At 40.2% G+C, this 17,693-nt stretch overlaps 1 protein-coding gene across 1 annotated transcript in view; it reads right to left on the bottom strand.

The window, feature by feature from the left end:
• Positions 1–17,693, bottom strand: part of COL8A1 (collagen type VIII alpha 1 chain) — a 142,724-nt gene that overhangs the window by 16,867 nt on the left and 108,164 nt on the right. The window lies entirely within an intron of this gene.

Here is a 17,693-nt window from a genome sequence, read left to right as displayed (position 1 = left end):
ATTTATTTTGAGGGATAGAGAGATGGATGTGCTGCCTGGGAGGAAAAATCGTAAGGTTTTCACAGCTAATCCACTGAACATTTTTCAGAGAAAATGGAAGTGGAGAAAGGAAAGGGCAGAGAATTATGTAACACATGCCAGGTCTTGAGGATACCTCAGGTAAGGAGGCTGGGAGTTTAAAGGGACTTTGCTTGTTACGAGCAAAACTCATTACAAAGCACAAGAAAGAAACAAAATGGGATTTCATTGATAAACATGCATCACAAATGTTATTTCTGAGGACTTAGAGTGTGAATAGGGCACTGCACTGGAGAAGGGAGGGTCAGGGTTTCTCTGTCATGGTATGTCCTTGTATACCTTTCAGGGCCTCTTTCTACTAAACTGTAAAATGAAGGGAACGAATTAGGGGAGGGGGGTGTGGAAACCCAATGCCTGGAGGAAGTGGCGAAGGGTCTGAAGGAGTGGGGTTGGCTGGCAGAGTTGCGTGAGCAGGGGAGCACTCACCCCATTCAGAGGGGTCAACTGCTGAACCACTTCCTGCCAATTGTGGGAATGGGTGCCTAGTTTGGGAAGTTCTTCCAAGTTTTCAAGAGAAGCCAGAAATCAGGACATATTATAAAACCTCTTCATTTTAAAATTTTGGCTCAGTTTTTTTTTTTTTCTTATTTAATATTGTTTGGCAGGAAAAAAAAAAAAAAAACCCCTCTGTGGGCCGGATCCGGCCTTTGGGCTGCTGAATACCTTTGTCCCAGATGGTTTCTGATACCTCTCTCCTTCGAAAATGCTGTATGGAGGATTCCCCTTGCCCTTATTTGCTTAAATTTCTAAGACTTGTCATTGTTTTTCTCCACTGTGTCAGACGGTTAGTATAATTATTAAATTCAGCACTCTTATATTGAATTTTTAGGCACTACTCTGTTAGTGGCTGGAGATATATAAAAATAAGAGTGGAAACAAGGACCTACTCACAAGAAGTTTCTAGTCAACTACTGAAAGTAAGATCTCAATCCAGCAGAAGTGCTTTGATAAAGACAAAATAGACTTTAACCTGGATGGAGGGAGTGGAGTTGATCAGAGACAAGGTGCTTGAGGGACAGTGTCAGAACTAAGAGATGAAGAATAAATGGGAATTGTCCAGCAGAGGAAAGAAAGAAGTAAAGGATATTTCTTGCCTTTCATCAATATCATCTAAAAGAAGACACGGGACAGACATTAGACAACACAGTTAAAGAGCAGCTGTGTAGGGTAATGGGTAAACTCTGAGCTAAACTGCCTGAATTAAGTCTTGATTCCATCACTTACCAGCTGTGTGATCTTAGGCAAGTTACTTAACCTGTCTGTACCTTGGTTTCCTTCTGATAAATTGTCGATAATGATAACATTACCTGTCTCATGATGTTGAGAAGATGAAGATAATTAATACAAGTAAAATGCTTAGAACAGTGCCTAGATATAGGAAACACTTTATAAGTACTAGCTATTATTTAAATAAAAAAGAAGGAACAGGTGGTGGTGGCGATGGTAACGGAGGAGGAGGAGGCCACGGAGGAGGAGAGGCAGTAAGAATAGAGGGGATCTTGAGCATACATTCACGTCACTTTGCTTCACTGCAGTCTTATTTTGAAGAATTTGAAAGGTAATGATTTTTGTTCTCACTCTGCTCCAGACCTATTTTAAAAATTAGGCTGAGCAATTGTCTCCTGGCTGAGATCCCAAAGAAAGGCAAGGCGAAGATAGTTCCTAATAAGTGGGTAGCAGGTCATGCCTGCTTGCCCACCTCTCAGTGCGGCATGTACCCACCTGCTTGCCATATGCAAACACCGGTTCAGAGGCTGGAGCTCTTCCCGCTTCCCTTCCCCAGAAAACTGGCCGCTCAAGCAGCTTTCTTTATATTGACTGCAAAGGGCTTTGACTTTGAAATTCAGAGAACTGAAGACATTTATGCCAGGTGATAGCAGCAGGTTGTCCTTGCCTGAGTGATTGCAGAATTTAGTCTATATTTTACTGCTGACGGAAGTAAAATCCACATGTAGTAATAGCCATCAACTTTTAGGTCAGGAAAATAATCAGCTTACAATCACTTATTTAGAAGCTTTTCATTTCCATGCTATTTTCAGGGACTTTAATAATAATAATAATGCTGTAACAAACACTTTATAGTGTTCACCATATTTTGAGAGTTGCATCTAAAAGATTCACTTGTCACCCACTGACCTCTGCTTAACTGAAAGCAACATTGAGTTTTGTGTCTGAGTTTTTGTGACTCAATTCCATATACATTTCTTTTTGTAGATAAGGCAAAGTTGTAACCTCAAATCTAAAATACCAACTAAGTCTAAACCATATTTAGCCATAAGCACTTGTTTAAATACAGAAGGTTAATTTCTCAAAAAATGAAGCAAATCTATAATGTGTTTTATTTGGAAAAATGAATTTTTAGTCGTAAATTCTAGGAGCTGGTTATGGGGAGGGACTCTCCATATAACAGCTCACTCAAGTGTCTGGAGGAATAGAATCAGACCTTTATCTTCAAGAACTCTCTTTATGCCCAGTTCATAACTGTGCACAAAGTAGGCTTGATAAATGCTTGTCGAATGAACATATGAATGGCCTCATTTTCATTCTCCCCGCCCCCCTTTTCTGAATGTTAAAATAAGATCTTGATGGTGTAATGGCTGGAGAGCACCAAGGTTCCCGAACACTGGATCAGTGTTACTCTTCCCTCCTCTGCCTACTGTTTCCATCCTCACGGTCCTGATTTTGTGTCCTGGGGTCTGCTGCTGGCTTGCTAGAATGGAAAATCCTACATAACAGCCATTCTTCCTTAGAAATTAATAAAGAGTGCTATTTTTGATTTTAAAACCGCCTGCAAAGAACAGGGAAACTGATTGTAAAATAATCTTGATATAGGTGATAGTTTTTATTCATTTACAGGATGCTTATAAGATTTTCTTTATAGCTATAATAAAGGTCTTAGACTTAGCTTGAGCTGAATGAGAGGATCATGGCAGCATTTTTCTAAATTCACAGTCTGAATATTCAATTTAGGACTTCACATCTCAGGTGAAAATCTCTGAAGTTCTCTCTCTACAAAAGTAATCTCTGAGACACCATTTCCTTGTTTGTAAAACCAAGAGTGTTGGACTAAGTGATCCCTAATGCTACCTTCAGGTTTAAAAGCTCACTGTCCTAGGCTCTACCCATCCCAGTCCTTTTTTGTTCCTTCCAATCCTGCCAGGGACTGGAAAGAGTCAGGCAACAGGTTGTGGAGTTGAGTAATAACATGAAATTGGATGGATATTGAGAAAAAGGAGGGGAGATGAACAGTTTATTATTTCATATTCATGCGAACTCTTCGACAGCACTTTGCATGGTTCCATAATTCTTTGCCCTGTGATTGTCTGTTTTTGTGGCCACATCCCTGCCACGAATTTCTGTCTCCTGGCTGTGGAAACCAGCCAAGGATACATTATTGACCACCTGCTCACTTTCTTACACAAGACGACTCCCCAGACTTATTTTCTTTGCTTTCCTCTCCTGCTGGTTTATAGCTTTCCCTTATGTAGCAATAAAACTCTTGGAGAGTCCTCTTAGGGATGAATTAATGCCACTTAAGTATATTTCCGTTAGCCGCCCTTTGATGGTTCTGTTTAAAAATAAAGGGAGAATTGGGGCAGCTTGGTTCTTATTGAAATTTTCCTTCCTTTTGCTTTAAAGTTACCACTCCTCAGAAACACTTAGTTACACTCCAAGACAGCTTTGTTAACAATAAAAAAAAGTCTGGGAAATATTGTCAGAAGACAAATTTACCATCTTTCAGTATTTTTTTTTTCCCCATTGGAAAGGTATTTACATTATAAAGAGAACCAGCTCAGCCTGTGTGAGCTTCTCTTGTATTCCTTTAAATGCCAGAAAGTGTGTCTGAATTCCAGAAGAGCAGAATGTGATCTTGTTCTCCACCCTAATAGCAAACAGATTAAGGATTCGTTGTCATGATCCCATTTCGACTTTGTGTAGTCTGCAATTTATTTTTACTTTCTCCACCTTTTATATTTCATCAATTCATCTGAATCTTGTATTTCATGTGTCTCCTCTGGGACAGACCATCCTGTGAGGTTCAGTTTCCTCCTCTCACTCTACTAACCCTGACATCTGGGAAATGTAAGTGTCTGTATGTCTGTCCTGAGCTTGCCCCTGGCCTCTGTGTGGTCATAAGTCACTCAGCTTCTCTAGGCTTCTGGCTTCTCTGCTGTAAGATAGGAATAGAATATGGGTATTGAGGAAAATTTCCCCAGAGAGAGGCACTGCTGTCATAGAAATCGCCACTAGAATGAACTATTTTTATGTATTCCTTATTTTGTTTGCTTGCAAAGTGAAGCTCACCAGGGGACGTGCAGTCGGAACTGAGGTGGTGTGCACGAACCATCCTCTGAGCTCATGACCACATTCCAATTAGTTTTCGTGTTTGTCCCATTCAACACACATCTTCTGAACCACCGTGCTAGGAACTGGGGAGGATTCAAGCAGGACTAAGATGTCGCTTCTGCCTCAATGGCAATTCAAGGCAAAGATGGACATGTGTGGAAAAAAAATATAAAGACACCAGTCCTGCTTCTTTTCCTTATCAGGCTTTCTGTTTTCCCCCTTTTCTCTTCTACTTGCTAATTCTCTTCACTAGTCTTTTTCATCTCTATCCCTGATTCCTTTGCTCTTCCCCAGGTTTCTGATTCCCATCTTGTCTTTACAATTTCATCAGCCCATTTTGAACCTGAGCCAGAATAAAGACTAATGTCCTTCAGAGGCCACAGAGGGACTCGTGAATCAAGATCCTCTTCCCTCCTCACTGGACTCAAGGGTAGACTTCTTGTAAGCAAGAAGGAAATGCCAATGTGTTATGATTAAGGTTGCATTAAAAACCAAAATACCTCCCCCATAGGTCTGCTGTGTGCCTGAAATTTCTATTAAAGTTCCAGAATCTGGGAAAACTAATACAGTCCAAATATTTGAATGACAGATGATTGACCTATAGTGTAGAACAGGGCACAAGGAACTGGGACTCAGGACATTTAGAAATATTGGGCCGGGGTAGTCTAGGTCTTCTTAGACTCTAGGAGGTCTGGGTGGGTTGCCCTGGCTGTGAGTGGGTAGAGAGTAATGGGGAGGTACAGGGTGACAGAAGCCTTAGGGAGTCCGGATGCATGAGATGGAGGCATGAGGCCTGGCCTTGCCATGAAGCCGCCCTAGTAGCTCCTGGGGAGAAGCGATGGTCACGATGGCATGATTAATTTGTGTCTACCACATCTTCACCAAGAGGCAAGAGTTAACAGACTGGCCTCCCAGGAAGGGAATTAACCACCAGCAAAGCTCCGGGGAAACTGGTTACAGTTTGTGCTTAAGACAAACCATCCTGGTAATTTGCAAAGCTTGGATCCCAGCCCTCTTTTCCCACATCATGTACAACAGGAGAGGGGCTGGTGTTTCCCAACATGCACGTGGATGGGGCAAATTCTGCCACACAGCTAAGGCTGCAAGGCTTGGACCCCACCTTCCAGACAGGAGAGAGGCTGGTGCTCCCCTCAGTCATGATTGATGAGTGGCCAGGAGAGGGCTGGAGCCAAGGTGCTGCCATGTCATATTGCTATTTTATTTTAGTCTCTGATCACACCAGGGGAAGGGCTGTTGCTTCTCTAATCATACAGTTTAAATGCCTTACAGGCCAAGAGGCAGGAGCCCACTCCTGGAGTCTGACTTGCAGGCCTGCTGGATCTCTCTGTGCATGACCCCGGCCTAGAATGTGCCAAGAATAACAGGGACCCTCACACCCACTACTGTTTCTCTCTCTATAAATTTTCCCTAATAAACACTGCTTGGCCATTTGCCTTTGTTTGCACAACAACCTCCAGATCCTACACTAGTGCTCTGTTTGGAGATTGAAGTTCTAAGATAAGAAGAATGCAGAGATGTGCTTTCACTAATTAATTAATTAATTTATTTATCCATTCAACTTATTCAGTACTTAGCAGATGCCAAGTGATGGAGACATAATAACGAGTGGAGAATGAGGTCCCTGTCCTGGAATGACTGACTCGCAGTCTAGAGGGGTTGGCTAGCTGAGGAGTCGACCGCTCAGACTGCTTCCCTGCATCAGTTTCTATCTCTGTGAAATTCGTAACAGGGAAACATTCGACTCCTGTTCGTGTGTGTCGGGCTGACCAACGCACTTGGATGATAATTGCCAACATTTTTATAGTCTCATGCTGGCTTCCCTCCATCTCCCAGTGTGTGATTAGGCTTCTCCTGCTCTCCAGTCCTTGATGTGTATCCATAAAAAATAAACTTATTTCAATATCAGTCTGCACAAGACTTGCAAAGAATTCAAATAGAAGACATAGCATAGCAAACATAAATAGCTTTTGAATTATCTCTGTGAGTATCTGACCTTATACAGGAGCATGTTGAAAAAAAAATGAGTTATTCATAAGAACTCCGAGGCAGGCAAAGACTTACTAAACCTACATACTATTTGTCATATCATAATACTCTGGATTTTTTTTAGAGGAACCAAACTAGATTTTTACTATTAAACTTTACTTGTTCTAGCTTTGAACAAAATAAAATAGCATCATAAGTTGTGAGGAAAAATCATTTTTAAAAAATATGTCTATCATCTACCCACTTACTTATTCATTTTCCAACCTATCATTTCTCTCCCTGTCTACTTATTGCTATCAATGTAGGTGTAGAGGTACAGAGACACAAGGTAAGCTATTAGCTTGGTCCTGAATTCTGACTGGGTGTAGAAATGGATATTTCCAGCGTTTGTTAAAGTATCTTTTGGATTAAGCACAAATTTACCTGAGGCTTTTCTTTTGAAGAGCTCAAGTTGCTATAGTTACTTTTTAAAATAAAGACCCTACATGAATAGAAATCATAATAGCCTGACTTTTAATTTATTTTATCTTGTCCAATTCATGAAACATATAGGTCTAGATAACAATCTGAGGAGAAGCATCATACTAACATGCAGTGATAACTTGTTAGAAGAGGGTTTGGTTCTCACCTGGCTACCATTGCCCTTAAAAATTTGGAGGAGTCTGCTCACTGTGACACGACAGCCAGGCATTAACTCTGGAACCACCAGGGGTCACCTGAAGTCTTGTTATTTATTAAAAATTCATTGAATACATATTTTGTGTGTGCTTAGACTACTTTAAGCATTGCTAGACTCTATCAGTAATGACTCTACTAAGAGTCAGAAACTTTGAATGAAAGTTCACCAAGTTCCAGACACTGTGCTAGGTGCTTTACATAAATTATCTCATTTAACACAATCCCAGTAACCATGGGATGCACGTACAATTATTATAATCATTTTGCCGGCAAGGAAATGACGGCCCAAAGAGGTTAAATCACTTGCCCAAAGTCATCGCACATGGTAGGTTGTAGCATGGTAGGATTTGGACCTACCAGTCAATCTCCAGAGGCCTCACTCTTCAAGGTTACTCTGGCTTAAAGCCACTGGAAGAATCCATGGCATCAGTGCCTCAAGAGGGCAGTTCAACCAAGTTAAAAAGTATCCGCTAAATGATTGTTATGTTTGGGTTGTTTGTTCCTCTCAGTACAAATATTGCCAAGAAAGCTGGCAACACTCTGTCCACATCCGCAAGCCCTGCCCCACACAGAGGGATGTCTAGGAGGCCACCGACCACACTGCCATGATTTCTCCTGGCCATTGTTCTGTGATCCCTGGATCCCCTCAGCATTCCCATCATGCTGCCCAGGATGACCCATTGAGACTTTCTACATAAACCTGCCCTCCTTTTATACAATCTAATTTCATTTTATTCTGCCTTGTATTATTTAATTTTTAAAAATAGACTTTTTTTAGAGCAGTTTTAGGTGACAGCAAACTTGAGTGGAAAGTACAGAGTTCCTGTATATCCCCCCTACACCCACACATGTCAACATCCTGCGCCAGAGTGGTACATTTGCTACAAATGATGAACCTACACTGACACATCAATATCACCCAGAGTCCATTTTACATTAGTGTTCATTCTTGGCACCGTATATTCTATAGGTTTTGACAAATAAATTATGACATGTATCCACCATTCCAGTATCACACCCAGTAGTTTCACTGCCCTGAGAATCCTTTGTGCTCCACCTGTTCATCCTTCTCTACTCACGTCACCTCTCCTACCCCCCCAACTCCTGGCAACCACTGATCTTTTTACTATCTCCATAGTTTTGCCTTTTCTGGAATCATATAGTATGTAGATTTTTCAGATTGGCTTCTTTATTTAGTAAATATGTTTAAGGTTCCTCCATGTCTTTTCATGGCTTGATAGTTCACTTCTTTTTAGCACTGAATATTCCACTGTCTGGATGTACTACAGTTTATTTATGGACATGATCTTTTTCAAGCCATATTTTGGGCTTCCTGAACTTAAGAAAAAGTGCATATGGGCTCTGCTGGTAGTAACCAGGTAATTTACCAAACTGACATTGGAAGGTATTCGTGACTGACAATGGTATCATTGGGTTACTCCTCCAGGGTAAAACATTTGTCTTTTAATAGAGTTCTGGTCACCAGAGGAGGAATTTTTGATGAGGAAGCCTGGAAGTGTGAGGACCATCAGAGGATCTTTGAAGGAAGGGCCTCTTGATGTCCCCAGGTGGGTGATGACACATGGGCACCTCATCTCCACAGAGGGAGTGAGCCAAGATTCCTCCAGAACCTGCCTAATTCTACACGTTGGGTCCACTGGCATCTTCGCAGTCAACACACTGGGATTTTCATCAATGAAAACCACAGAAGAGACCCTGGCTTGTTCTCAGCTCTGCAGAATGAACAATTGCAAAGCCGGTTTGATGAGCTAAAGGTTCCAGCTCAAACATTCCTGTTTTGTCTTTAACAGAAAGCACACTGGGCTTGAGGAGTATTATTTCAATAGAGCTTACCTTGCCTGCCATCTTCTTGGTCAGAATTTATTAGAGGATACCTTTTTGCCTCACCTGAGTAATGATGGTCATTATGGACCCCCAAGTTGCTGAAATATCCCCAAATGACTTCTCAATCATTACATTTAACCTAGTGATGCTGAAACTATACTTCTAGCTAGAATTAGAATATTTTATAATTATTTAAAAATTGGTCATCAGTGTATGTATAATATGATAAATTAACTTTGTTAGAGTGTGATTATGTAAATAATCTTTATCATTTAACAAATAAAATCAGGTCATAGGATTCTTCTGCTGAAAACCCACCAATGTCTTTGAATAAAATCCAGACTCCTTTCTGTGGCTTACAGATCCTATCTCATCTGGTCCTTGCTTGTCCCTATTTCCACCTCCACCTGTTGACTTAATGTCGGCTGCACTGACCTTCCCTCTGTTCTTTGAAATCACAAATTTTGTCCTACCAGAGCTTTTGGACATGCTATTTTTTCTACCCCCATGGTGTTTTCTCAGCTCTGTACATGTCTGGCTCCTTGTCATGTCATGCAGGTCTCCGTTATTGCCATCCTCTTAGAGGAAACTTCCCTGACCACTCTGGTCAAGGGCAGTCCCCAAACCCAATTATTCTTTATCACATTGCCTGATTCATACCATTTCTCAATAGCTGAAATTATCCTGCTTATTTAATTTATTCACTGTCCATCTCCCTTGCTATGTCTGTAAACTCTGTGAGAGAAGAGACCTGGCCTGTCTTATTCACTGTGCTGTTTCCCCAGCGGGTGGCACATAGTAGGTGCTTAACAAAAACGTGGAAAATAAATGATTGAATGGATGACACCATGGATGGTAATCATTGTTCTTTGAATATGACTCTGTGTCTCGTGAGTGTATATGCATGCACCTCTCAGGGGGGACACCTCTTTTCTGTTCTCTCTTTTGTCGTCACCTCTGCTATCAGGTAACACATGGCAGCTCATTGCCCATCTTTTATTTCTGCATTTCCCAGGTCTTAGCAGAACATTTGGTACATAGTAAATGGTGAACTCATGTTGTTGAGTGAACGGATAAGATTTTAGGCAGTGCTGATAGATCTCTTTAAAAACAGGCTATACCATTTTGGCATTAAGAGGGTGCAAGACATGTTAGCCCAAAATATAACACTTTGGCATGTTGAGTATTTTACCCTGAAGGAAATTGAGAGAACCTCAGAAGGAGGAAGGTCACTCTCTGACCTTCTGTCCTTCTCCCCTGATGAGGGCCATAAAAGAATTCTTCGACCTACCTCTCCTGAAAGTAGGTCATAAGACCCTCTTTCCAGAGTTGTCCTACTAGAATCTGAACAAACTTTAGGCCTAGCTAAAGTCCTCCCCAGTTCACTATTAGATCACACCCTTTTGTCCTCCAATCATACTTTTGCACAACTGTCCATAAAAAATACAGTTTTTCCTGGGTCTTTGGGTCTTCATTTCTGGAGGCTCCCATGTCCCGTATAAGTTTGTATGCTTAAATAAATTCGTGTGCTTTTCTCTTGTTAATCTGTCTTTTGTTATAGGGGTCTCAGCCATGAACCTTGTGATGGGTGAGAAAAAGATGTGACTTTTTCTCCCCTGTGGCATATAGCAACATCATGCCAACATTGTGATGCCAGTCTTTAGTGAAGCTGCAGTGACAGGACCCTGGTCTCACTAGCCTTCCAAAGTCCCTGCTGACTCATTCTCCTTTTTCAAGGAGCACATGAATAGACGCAGGCTGCCAAGGAGGCAGATAGCAGATGTCTGCCTTATTAATAAACAAGTAGAAGCCTTGTCAATCCAGTTTCCCTGGTAAATGATGGCAGTCTATGTCAGGGGTTAGCCCCATGGTTCTTGTCTTATAGGAAATGCTAGGAGAATAGGGTAAGAACTGACATTTACTCAAGGCTTATTGGGCATGGCTCTGGGCCATGGTCCTCAAATTTGGCTCAGAATAAACCTCTTTAAATTGAAAAAAAAAAAAAAAGAACTGACATTTATTAAATGCCCATCATATGCCAGGTGGTATGTTTGGTGCCAGAGAGACACCATCTTAGTCAACTGTGACAATACTCCTGCGAAGATTTGCCAACTTTTTTAAACAGATGAGGAACCAGAGACTCAGAATATCTTGTTACTTACACAACTTTACATAGCTGATACTGACAGAGCTAAGGATTTCAGCTTCACTCTGACTCCAAATGCTGTGCTCTTCATACCACAGGCACCACAAAAGCAACCAAATAACAACAAAATCCTCTCTTGTATGATTCATTTGGGTTAATAAAACCCTCTTCTGAAATGCAAGTACAGTGTGATAGAGTTCTCTTACTAAATCATTCACATGCATGTGTACATAACTTTGATAAGATTAACGTTTACCTCTTCTCCAATGGAGATCATGATCCCAGTGAGAAGGTACAAGTTGGAATGAAGGGCTGGGCAGTTGGAGAGTGTCTGAGAGTGTAGCCCCTCGGGGAAGAAGAGCTGGGGTAGAGTGAGAGACTGGGAGCAGTGAGGGTGGTAGTCCGAGGACTGCATCAACCTGGGTCTACACTAACATTTTATATCAGGTACGCAGAAGGCTGTTTACTGGGAATTCTGACTGACAGGATGGTAAGTGTGTGAGGCAGCATAGCAGGGCAGTTATGTGCATGGGATCTAAACCAGACCCGTAATGGTGCCTCTGCCCCTGATGGTCTGTGTAACCTTGGGCAAGTTACTTACCTCTCTGCACCTTACATTCTTCACCTATAAAATGGTGATACCTAGTAAGACCTATTACAGTTGGGTGCTGTGAGGAGTAAATGAGATTTCTCCCCATGCAGTGCTTTGAACAGTGCCTGGTAGCTAGGGATTCATAAATGTTAATCCTTAGTGTGCAAATGCCCACACCTATAGGTCCTATTCTGTCAACAGTGGATTGATTACAAGCTGTGAGTCTCACGTGGTCATTTTAGTATGTGTAAAATTTGGTGCTTGATTGTGGGAACAATTGTACAAAAGAAGTGTCTTTTCGTATTCCTTAGCTTTCAAGAGTTCAAAAGCTTTCAAAATTTCAAATGTTTATGGGGCTCCCATATCCAGGCAAGTAGGATCTTTTTGGCTAAAAGGAAGATTTATTTTGCCCTATGAACCTGCTATAAATTTGAATTAATGTCACCAATTATGCTTTTATTTCGAATTTGAAATGGGATTAGTTATGGGCCAATCTCAATCAAATTTTAGTTATGTGTAGATGAGCTTTGATTGTATTTTATAATTTATGACAATCTCTTTATATCACAATCAAAAGGAAAATGGGGCAACATTCTTTTCCCAGGCCCCGGAATTTCAAGTATTTCTTCTAGTTTTGGTTTCTTATGCTAACTGTTTTTGAAAAATATGACTTTTTATTATCATTAGTATGATCTTTACTTCTCACTCCTTTCTTTTTGGGTCTCTGCTTTGTCTTTTATAGTATCTTGTACCTCCTTACTTTGCCTGCGCATTGGGATTCAGAAGCTCAGTGGCAGGATGCATTTTATGTTGATCTGCTTTCTGATAATCAACTGAAACGGTGATGATGGGCTATAATATATTTGGGTTGGAGCAAAACATTCATTCTAATGAAATGTGACTTTATGAAAGAAACGCTCCTGATCCTCTCAAGGACTGAGCCAGGTCATCACGGGTAAATGGGAGGTATTTGAGGTTTCTTTCTTTCTTTCTTTCTTTTCCAAAAAAACATGTTGGGTCCACCAGCTGTTAGCAAGAATATTAATAAAATGCTTGTCAGCTTAGAGTTATTGCTGTTCCTGAAGAAAAGATAAATGTATGTATTTTAAAATCTGGACATATGAATGTTTAAAAAATATTGTTGTAGAGTTCTCCTGGCTACATTTCCTTAGCTCTTTTCCAAGCTTTGGGCTGGAGAAACTTAAAAAATGTCTCTGTGCCAAAGTTAAATATTAAATGAAAACCTTGTGTCTGAGAAGTTCTAGGATTAATAAATGGTGGCGAAATAGATAAGATCCCAAATCTTCAGAGAAAGAAATCTCTAAAGGGAATGGAGTCATATTATGAACAGTGTCATCTTCTGAGCTGTAGGATCAAACCCACAAGGAAAAGGTCGACTACGGAATATTTCGGGCATGGAAGAGCCTGAATACCATCTCTTTGAAGGTATCGTGGTGCTACATTTATTATTGTTAAGGTAGAACTCAAAGACATATTTGAAGGAGCCAAAAGGAGTTAATGCTTCATTCAATATGTTATGACACAATAACTTAAGAAAGTCTCCCTCCCCTGGAGGACATCATTTTTAACTGCCAGTAGCACTGGCCCCTGAAAGTTCAAGTCCAATTTTTATGTTAAGTATTAATTTTAATAGCACCACACTTTTCCTCGACGTTTATTATATTTTTTCTCAAGGAAAACACTAGGGGAAAATGAAGTATTGTTGAAGGATTATACAATGAACCACAAATATAAAAGTTTAGTTTTCCTTTGCCAGATAATTGTAGTGAAAATTTGCTTCTGAGCCTTAAATGCATGGATCGGACAAGCTGTGTGAGTTTCAGTTCTTCCTTCCCAAGTGTGCTGCAGTGACTGGGGACCATGTGCTGAGAGGCAGCCTGCAAGGGGGTAAGAGCCTGAGGGCTGCAGAGTCCAGCTGTGCAACCTTAGGAACCTCCATTTCTTAGCCTGGAAGATGGGAATAATAATTCTTAAGGGGATCATATTTGGTAACAAATGTCTGATAGTTGCCTGGCAACCAGTAGAAACTCAACAAAGGTAGCTATTTTAATACCCATCATGTAGCTTTACAGTCTTGCTATTACTGTGGTTCCAGGATCCAATAGGATATTAATGTTCTTTTTACCAACCAGTTCTGTTTCCTTAATCACATCTATAAACAAAATCATCTTTAAAAGAAGTAATATCTCCTGGGTTTTTTGAGCTACCATCGGATATATAAAACGACATATTAGCTTCAGAAAGAAAATACCTGTGGTAATAGTCACTTTAAGTTGCATTGAATGGTGTTTAGGACACTTTCCTGAAATTAAAATGAAATTTTAATGATTTTGAATAGGCATCAGAAGACAAATCTGTTTTGCTGGAGAGAAGAGAAAGATATTAAATATATCTAGAAAAAAAGAGATGTTAATTAATTTAGGAAAAAAAAAAAACTGTAACAGGCCAAGGAAACTGTATGGGGAAATATACAAAGGAAGTAGGAGGAAACTATGAAATGTTAACATCCTTAGACTGGGTGCCAAGATCATAGATTTGATCAAAAGGAGTTAAAAAGGACTAAACTGAACATCACTCTGGTTACCTTATCTACAGGGAGCACCGGCCTTATGCTACTGATCATTGAGAAAATACCACATACCAATGAAGTAAACAGTAATTAGATATAGCATAGTAAGTGTTTCAAGTTTTACCTAGCAGAACAGCCTAGAGAGGAATTTGGGAAGGGTTTGTACAGCAAATGTTAAGATGTTGAGGGAAGGAATCTGGGCTCCAAAAAGCATTTAAGCTGGTGTGTATGTTTTGAAACATCTTGGACACTGCCGTCCTCCTGTAATTCTTTCTGCCTTCATTGTAGACAGAGTAAACAAACAAACAAAAAATACATGATTGTGGATTTACTTGTTCTAGTAGATACCCTTTGCTGCATGGATGCGATGTTGGCTGGGAATTGTGGAGTTTGTTTTCTTGGTGTTGGTTGGTATGAGTTTGAGCAATTGTAGCAATTACAGCAGACTGGAGCTAAGATTGATGTCTCTGCTCCCTGTTATTCTCAGAAGGATGAAGCCTGCTCAGGAGAGAGGGGAGGATAGTGAATCAGCTGATACTAGACAGCCAAGATCATGTCTCTGTGAGCTGTACTTTCATGATGTAGCTTGTTACATTGCCTACACCTGCTAGCTAATGTGGCACGTATTATATTCTGTTATTCCTGGTTGTATCCTGTTAATTATTTTTTTCTGTTAACTATTATTTGTAACTATTCTCTTAGTAACCATATGGAGAAAATACAGTTAGCTACTTCATCAATCCCTTAAGAAATGCAACTATTTTATGTATTGAAAGATACCATATTTGAACATAATTTATGGGATAGTTTGGCGTGACAGCTAATATTCACGGAGAACTTACTATTTGCCAGACACTGTTGAAAGCACTTTACATTAATTAATTCATTTAAGCACCTATACTGATTAACTGATTTAATCCTTGGACAAATACCCCTGACGTGGAATCATAATCATTCCTACTCACCTATGAGGAAACTGAGGCACAGAGGGTTTAAATAACATGTCAAAAGTCTCACAGCCAGTAAGTAACAGGATTAGTTTGAACTCAAGGAGGCTGCCTCCAAGTTCTAGGCACTTAACTACTACAACATACCACCTGTTTGGATGAAAACTTTGAATATAAAATAGATGGTGGCATATATATGTACATTCACACACACGCTCTCTCTCTCTCTTTCTATATTTGTGCCCACCCACAACAATTGAATTTGAAATTTTTATACAAATATTGTTCTGCTCTTTATATTCATTGAGTTGCCAGATTAAAACTCAGAGTTATTGAAGAATACAGCAGAACTTTATTTAAAAATTTCACATATGCAAAAAATTCTACTAGGAATTGGAAATAAAGAAAAATAAAGCCTAATCCCTGAACTTTTGTGAAGCTTAACAACAATAGGATAAGAAAATTCTCATTCACAAAGCTTCTCTTTAAAAAGTCCAGCTAGGTGTTGAAAGAATTTTGGGCTGTCATGGTTTTCTAGACCTCTGGTGGGTGATGGTCATTGGGCTTAGAAGGAGGAGGCCTTCTTATCACAAGGAAAGCAAAAAATCTCAGGTCTGTCGAAGAGACAACTCTTCCAGGTCATTAACTACTGGGACCGAAAGCATGGTTACCTGGGGAGGCATGGAAGAATAGAGGGTGACCAGTTGGCTGAACTGGCTCAACCTTGTATGGTAGCACCCCAAGAAGCAGGAGAATATGTTGTTGGATACACAGACTCTAGAGCCACATTGCCTGGGTTAAAATTTCAGCTCTGAACCTTATTATCTACAAGACTGTAGACAGAGCTTTCCCCCCACCCCAAGAAGTCTTTTTATGCCTCACTTTCCTCTTCTATAAAATGAGTATAATGATAATATCTACCTCATAGGGCTTTTGTACAGATTAAATAAGTAAATTTATATGCTTACAATGATGTTTAGCATAGAGTAAATATGATGTAAATATTAACTGTTATTATTGTTGTCATCACTGATAGAGGCAGGAGTAGATCCATGGGTTAAGACAGGCAGGAGAAGCGCAGCCTATTTCATTAGTTACCAGAACAATGTAAACTCAAAGAACCCATCCCTCCCTCTCATCTTGTGGAGTACATTTATCTGCCTTCTGCTTATTTTAGCTTCCAAAGAAATTTATGACAATGAAATATGTTCTTGTATTTTCCTCCTCTTAATTAAGGTTGTTTCTGTGTTAAATAATTATTCATTGTTAATTATATCTGCTTTGGAATATATAACAGTTTCTACTTATTCATTGGCTTTGGACCTTTGGAAACTGGGACAGGAAATCAGATGACTGCACTTGTAACTCAAAGAGCAAGTTGCATAATCCTCAGTGATACTGAGGTACAGATGCCTTGCTTTGTGTGAAGCTACGGTTCTTGAGTCTCTAGTTCTAAATCTTCTTTTGAGATACCTTCCACTGCTACCTAGAAGTTATGGATGAAATGTGTGCAGTAAATGAGGTTAATTCCCATTTACCCATTATAACAAAGGGGACATTAATTCCAAGTACCACCCAGGTGGGGCGAAGAGGGGCCTCTGCTCTGATTTTCCCCAGCCATGTTTTCTGCAACTGCCCGGTGGTGAGAAGCTGAAGGATTGTGCTTTCTAGAGCCCATACTCTTCTAGACAATGCTTTGGATATATAGGACCCTGGAATTATCTGTCCAGATGATCCTGAGCCATTTCCAGTCCCCGCACAAGCTTTTTCTCAGGGTCTAGCCGCTTTAGATGGACACTGGGGTGTGCATCCCTGGGACCAACATGGGGCCAGGGAGAAGCTGCTTACTAGAGGTTATGGATGGAGCTTGTGCCAACGGGGTGTTCACATGCATGGCTGTGAAACCTGTTGGAGTCCGTGGCAAGGCTGGGGGTGGGAGCAAAAGAACCAAAGTGCAAGCTGATCTCCTTGCACCTCTGCACTCAGAACTCCAAGGAGTCTGAGAATTCTAAATTTGAACTTGTTCTTCTAGGTTTTTATGAAGGTGTATTTTCCAAGGCAGAGAAATAGGACATAAATTTTTTTTTAACAGTTTTTTAGCTTGATTCATAACTTTTAAGTATTGAAATGCGTAGTATGGGGGCCTGTATATTTGTACTTTCTGCTCAAAGCATCAGAAATGTTAGGGGTGGGCCTAAGTAACATAGATACACATAAAAAATGCTAAAATGTACGTGATTTTCTTTGCTGATACAGAAGTGCCCAAGAAACAGAGCAGTCAGTTCAAACGCAAGAGCAGAGAAAAACTAACAAAATACCAGGGATGACTATCTATTATCACTTTATTATTTCCTTATCTTGCAAATGAGATTTCTGGGAAGGGAAAATATGATCATATTAATAAATCAAAACCAATAATGGGACAGTTTCACTGGAAGAAAAAGCAGAAGAAAGCAGAGGGGA

Source organism: Eulemur rufifrons, chromosome 7 (assembly GCF_041146395.1).
Source record: "Eulemur rufifrons isolate Redbay chromosome 7, OSU_ERuf_1, whole genome shotgun sequence".
NCBI classification, from domain to species: Eukaryota; Metazoa; Chordata; class Mammalia; order Primates; family Lemuridae; genus Eulemur; species Eulemur rufifrons.
The sequence above is the reverse complement of the archived record's forward strand: the minus strand, read 5'-3'. Positions and strand labels throughout refer to the sequence as shown.